This window comes from Pinus tabuliformis, chromosome 2_1 (genome assembly GCF_031772625.1).
Source record: "Pinus tabuliformis cultivar Carrire ecotype Pingquan chromosome 2_1, CPIR1, whole genome shotgun sequence".
Classification (NCBI taxonomy): Eukaryota; Viridiplantae; Streptophyta; class Pinopsida; order Pinales; family Pinaceae; genus Pinus; species Pinus tabuliformis.
Window position 1 is genome coordinate 974387940 of NC_142299.1, and position 6041 is coordinate 974393980.

General features: G+C 36.3%; 1 pseudogene; it reads right to left on the bottom strand.

Annotated features, from left to right (window-relative positions):
• Nucleotides 1–3672: 3672 nt before the first annotated feature.
• Nucleotides 3673–5519, bottom strand: LOC149203881 (mitogen-activated protein kinase 11 pseudogene; annotated as a pseudogene).
• Nucleotides 5520–6041: the final 522 nt, after the last annotated feature.

Consider the following 6041-nt stretch of genomic DNA (forward strand, 5'->3'; position numbering starts at 1 on the left):
TCATTTCCCCCCTTGTCAGATACAAGGTGAGATGATGGAGACAACTCAACTACAAGACTGTTCAATACTCTAGAACAAGTTCTAACATGTGATTGGAATATCTTCTTGGTTGTTGATGCCCATTTCCAAGAGATGATCCATCCAAGATGAATCTTTGTTCTTGCAGGATGTTTGTTTCTGAAGCATCTGTGTGAAGAATGGGTGGTTTTATGACAGTGCTTACATGGATGAAGATCAAAATAGTGATCTTTCAAATGGCCAACTTGGTCACAGTGTTGGAATTTCACAATCTGTTGTTGTTGCTGTGGAAGTGAAGTAGAATCTGGAACAACTTGTGGTGAACTGTCATGAATGAATCTAGCACTTTGAAATTGGATTGGTTTGGAGTAGTCTAGAATATGAAAGGACAAGTCCTTGTCATATCCAAGACTGGTTCTGTGCTTGTTATGGACAAGCTGTTCCCAAGGTCTGATGATGGGCTTTGGAAGTGAAAACTTAGTTTCTACATCTGCATGTACAATTTCCTTTATGGGATTCTATTTCAATCTTCTGAACAGAAATATGTTCAGAATGATGACTCCTCTGTTTTAATTCTTCTTGTTGTAGCTGAGTTTCGAGCTGCAAAAATTCTATCTTCTCTTGTGCATTTTGCAAACAAATTCTAATGTCAACCAGAGAGTATTTGTTTATCTTTACTGTGTCATTAGTAGTAGACTGTATCAGAATTTTCAAAAACTCTAATACTTTATAAGTTTTCCCCATTTTCTCTAGTTCAAGAGTGCCAAGAAAAATGCAGAATAATGACAATAATTTTAAGCACTTGAATTCTCTAGAAAGAAATATGTAGACACTTGCAGCACCGTCGATATAAAACAATCTTGTCCCCTTTGAAATAATTCCGTTCCTCAATTTATGGCTTCATATTTCGAGTATTTGAAGGAAATTGAAAGCACTTCAAGCTAGCGCACTCTGGAATTTATACATGTGTTTGTCCTGTACTATATTGCGATGCTGAAAACAACAAGTAAAACACTCATAAATATGAATTGTTGTTGCAAACAAATAGCAGACAATAGGGTGCATATAACACTGATATCACCCCAACAATTAAAGCAATCTTCTCATTAGACCCTTCTGTGTCAGATCACTGAAGCATATCGCATGTCTCAAATTATTTGCACAATGGTCATGGGTTCAACGCATCAATAGTTCAATACAACATTATTCCAACACACGGTGATTGAAATGAATTTCTTGAAGGAGACATCATACGGAGACTGAAATGAACTGCTAATACATTTGATGCATGCTGTAACAAAAACTTCTGCTGCAAAATTTTACTCTTAATGGGAGAAAATATAATTCTGATATGACTGGTTAGCAAATTCAACTGGACAACAAATGTCAATACCCCAGACTACAGAACTATACAATGCACTGAACTGAGGTATATATAGCGCTTAACATTTGCTAATATATAAATAAGCAATTACAACTGTACAAGAATTAAGGGAAATATGAAGTGCAGCGGTTTCTGAAAGATAGATTTTCTTTCATGCCACACTCACAGATGAAGGGTCTCAACCTCAACGCATAACTGTTAAAAGTGCTTTAATTACATCATCCTTTAGTACAGATTAACAGGTTGATAATATGTGTTATGAAATAATACATACCAAATACCAAAACCAACTCAAACCAACTCAATGAGTCATGCACAGACTAGTAATAACTCAAATCAACTACCAGCTGTTATAGATCTCACTGTTCAGTATCTTCTCCTGACATGACTCCTTGAGTGATGACCCCCAGGCGGTGACCTCCGAAAAACAGTTTTGTGTCTAAATGGACCATTGCCGAAGGCCCAATCAACAGATATGTTTTCAGTCAATAATTTTGCTCCATTAATATTCGTTATTGCAACCTGAGCCTCCTTAAATTTTTAATACTCAATTAAGGCATAGTCCTTGATGAAACCAGTTCACTTCAATTCAACTAGATCAACATCATGTTATATCAATGTGTCAAAAGCCCAAAAATACGTCGGCATCTATAGCGATTTGCATTAAATTTCTAATACCCAGAACAGCGGCATGGTTCACACAGTAATTGCATAGACTAGAATCTGTTTTTAGAGAGACAGCGTAGTATTTGGGAATGAGACAACAGAGTGGATAGGTGTGGGCTCAGAGGACAAACCTTTAGTTCGATCAACCACAGGCTGGGAAGATAATTCAAGCTCCGAGGCAAAAGAGGTGCTAGAAAAATATGAGAGTGAAGCATACTGAACATGAACTTAAAAATCCATTTAATCAGGAAGCTCAGGTGTTGAAATACTTTGATCTTTGTGAGAAGTATCTAGTTCCATGGTGAACGATTCAAGCCTACGTGCACCGAATGTTAGGTGAATGGTTCAGGATTTATCTAGATCTACGTCAGGAACTCAACAAACAGTCTGAGTTGACATTCGAGTGGCTTCAAGATATGGTGCATCAGCTGATGGAATGTGATATCAAACTCGTCCTTCGTCCATCAACACCATGTGAAAATATGATGTACAAAGCATCTTCTTGTTGAGTATTGGAACTGTTATTCGAGTGATTCAAATGCTCCAAACCTCACCTGAAGTCTTTGCATGAGTGGGATGGACACTAACATCTGCAATGATGGACCCTAAGCATGGATGTTCACTCTTTCATATTGGGTTTGTTCCTAAAACCTCCGTTTATTTATAGAGGCTATTAAAACGTCAGGCCAGGTAGTTCTCAGTTATCAGATGCAGGTGCTATAAAACAACTATACAGAGTTGTAGTCATTCCTGAGATTCAAAACCGAGCACTTCTAAAAACATATCCCGGGCATGGGGCACTTGCCAGGAGTTAGAAGGTGGTAGTCTAAAGCCATCACTGATAGGTAGCAGTCATTTTGAAATGGCAGAGGTGAGCAGTGTAAATGTTTAAATGAATATGGACAACGCTGGTATATACCTCTATTGGAGCAGCGTTAAACAACGAAGCTGTGTTAAACACTGATAGCAAATACTGAGTGTAAATATATGGGCAGCATAAAACATATATGGGAGCATTGATAACCCAGGAATTGTGGAGGCATTTTGGCCTGAGTGATTGTACTGACACCAGAAACATAACGTATGCAGATTTTTTTTGCAAAGAAATATTTCAGTTGCTCCTAAAGGGACAGATGCAAAGGTTAGATATGTCAGGCTGCAAAAATGCAGAATATGGGCAGAAAGTCATGACTACAATATTGCTGACAAGATTCACTATGAGGTAAATGTAACATTTCTACAGGAAGGACAGTGTAAAAGGCAGAGAGGACAATTAAAATAGTGCACAATGGCAAAACACCCAGTGGAGAAGGCCACACATCATGGCTCTAATACCATGTTAAACACACACATGGCAAAGACAAAATCTGAAACATAAAACATGAGAATACATTTTTATTAACAACTAATATACATTTATAGTACATGGTTTGACCATTGTGTTCCACATCCCAAGGTCTCTTGGACTCCTTTTGTCTATTCGGCTTCCACACTAACCCATTGAGGATTAGGTGTCCAACAAACACTACCATTGATGACCTCAACATTTTCATACCTTCTCAGTTTCATGAACATCATTGACAAAAACCACCAAGGACCCTAAATTTCCTTGCCTTCCCATTACAGTAGTACTAAAACTGTTCTAAACAATCAAAACCATTAAAAATGTGTTGGCATATCTTTCATAAACAATCTTCTTTGTTCATTTCCACCAATTAACTGAGAATTCTACACCATAAATCAGACATTGGTTAAGGAATTAATTACAGGACATCAAGACCAAGGTATACATTGCAATAAAGAAGAGCACAATAAAGTGACCTCTAACTCCTGCGATCAACTCCCAAATCAAATATTATCAAAATTTTCAGCCATACGACCAACTCCCTATTCCAAATTTCCAGTTATGGATATAACTCCTAGATTATATAATTTTTCAAGAGTGTGGTGTACAAAATACCAAGAAATGTTATTAGTACCAAAGATGGCACCATTTTCAAGTAATCTGTCACACTTGGAAATCCAAATGTATGAAATCATGTTTGCAAGACAAAACTTAGAAATTCCTTTGGTGTTTACTTTAGATTATTAAGTTTCCCAATTACATTTTAATGTCCAATGATAATAAAGTAGAGGCCAATAGCTAGCTCAGATTAGGAATACACAATTTCCCCAATCGATATGTAAGCATATCCATCAATTCCTTTTCTTTTACCAGACCTTCAAAGAATAAAAGCAAACCTGACTCTAATAAAATAAGTTTGCACACCTACACAATGTTCTGCAAACCTTCAGAAGGCAATAACAAACCAAGAGAAGGATTTCCTTGCAGAAACATAATAACATAACTAGTAAAGAGGGATTGCAAGATAAATATCAAGTCTGTCTGCTCCAGCTATTGCATCATGCCTGGGTTGAAGTTAAGAGATTCCCTCCAAATGAGCTCTTTTATATGTACCTCAGTGAACGAGGGCTACTCAAATCAAAGTTGAAAGGACTGGGGCAGCTGGTTTCATCATTGATGTCATGCAGACTTGGCAAGTAAGGGTGACTCAAGGCCTCTTGAACTAAAGAGCAACACAATAATAACATATAACATGATTCAGTTGAAGATGAGATAAGAAAAACTAAAATCATATTGCACATCTTCAGTGTAGAACTTCCCTTCTCCGGGGCAAAAAACCTGATGCTATCACAACACATCTGAAAATAATAATAACTAGCCAATTATAAGAGAAACAAGTAAAATACATGTAATGTGTTTTCTTGTATCAAATACAAGCATTTTTCCAAGTAAATCTACAGCTGCTAGAGCCATGTTAGGGAATTTCTAAGAAAAAGATCGCTTAGGAAACTGTGGAAGTTACCTGATGTATCTTCTAGCATTGTCACTCAGTAAAAGGCCAAGATCAGAGTCATCTGGTGAACCAATTAACTATTAAGAAACCAAATGCAGAAGAAATTATCATTTGATGATTTAAGATAGGTAAAGCAGCCCATTTCAATTTGTATCTCAATTGTTATCATTGACATCAAATCATTTATGTTTTAAGCATAGACTTGCCCATCTTTGTAAAAAAAAAAGAATGAATAAGCATTTACCTCAGTGATGAGCATTAATTGTTGAACATAATCTTTACCAGGAAACAAGGGCACCTGCTTTAGTTCTCCACAAAAATGCAGCCCACTGACCAGATATCAATGACTGCTGTATACCCAGGACATTTCAATAGTGTTTCTAGTGCATGATACCAATGAGTAACAACATACTCTGTCATAAAGTCTGTTTCTGAAGTAGTCTGTGCAATCCCAAAATCACATTTTTTCGGTCACAGTTTGCATTTAGAAGCAAATTACTGGACTTTAAATCTCTATGCAGAATATTTGTTGAGTGTATGTACTTCAGCCCTCTCAATAGTTGATATAGGAAAAACTGCAAAAGGACATCCATGTCAAGATGCATAACCATGCTTATTATTGATAGATAATGTAGTTGACAAGTTGTAATGGATATTTCCCTAACTTCTTATTAGATAATGTTCCTACCAACACCCCATGGATAATAGTGAAGACCCTTATCCACTTCAATATGAAGCAACTGCAAATATATTATATTTATCCAGAGAAACCAAATATTGAAATAATAATAAAGAAAATCCCATGCTCAAAGCAAAGATATCTTCACAAGAGAAAGTGGACTGTTGAAAAATGACAAGCTAAAATGTATATATTGGTACACTAAATTTTCTTTGGTTTAAATATGAGTTACTCTGCCAGCTAAAAAGTCATTAAGAAACATATTAGGACACCACAAACAAGATGAATTCATAATTATGGCATACAACTCAGGTTACTATCTTTAGTTTTAGTAAATCCACACTATGATACACTTACAAATAATACAAGTAACACACTAACCTTCTAACAGAAGTGCCAAACCAAAAATGGAGTGTACCAGCTTGAATGTTTAGCG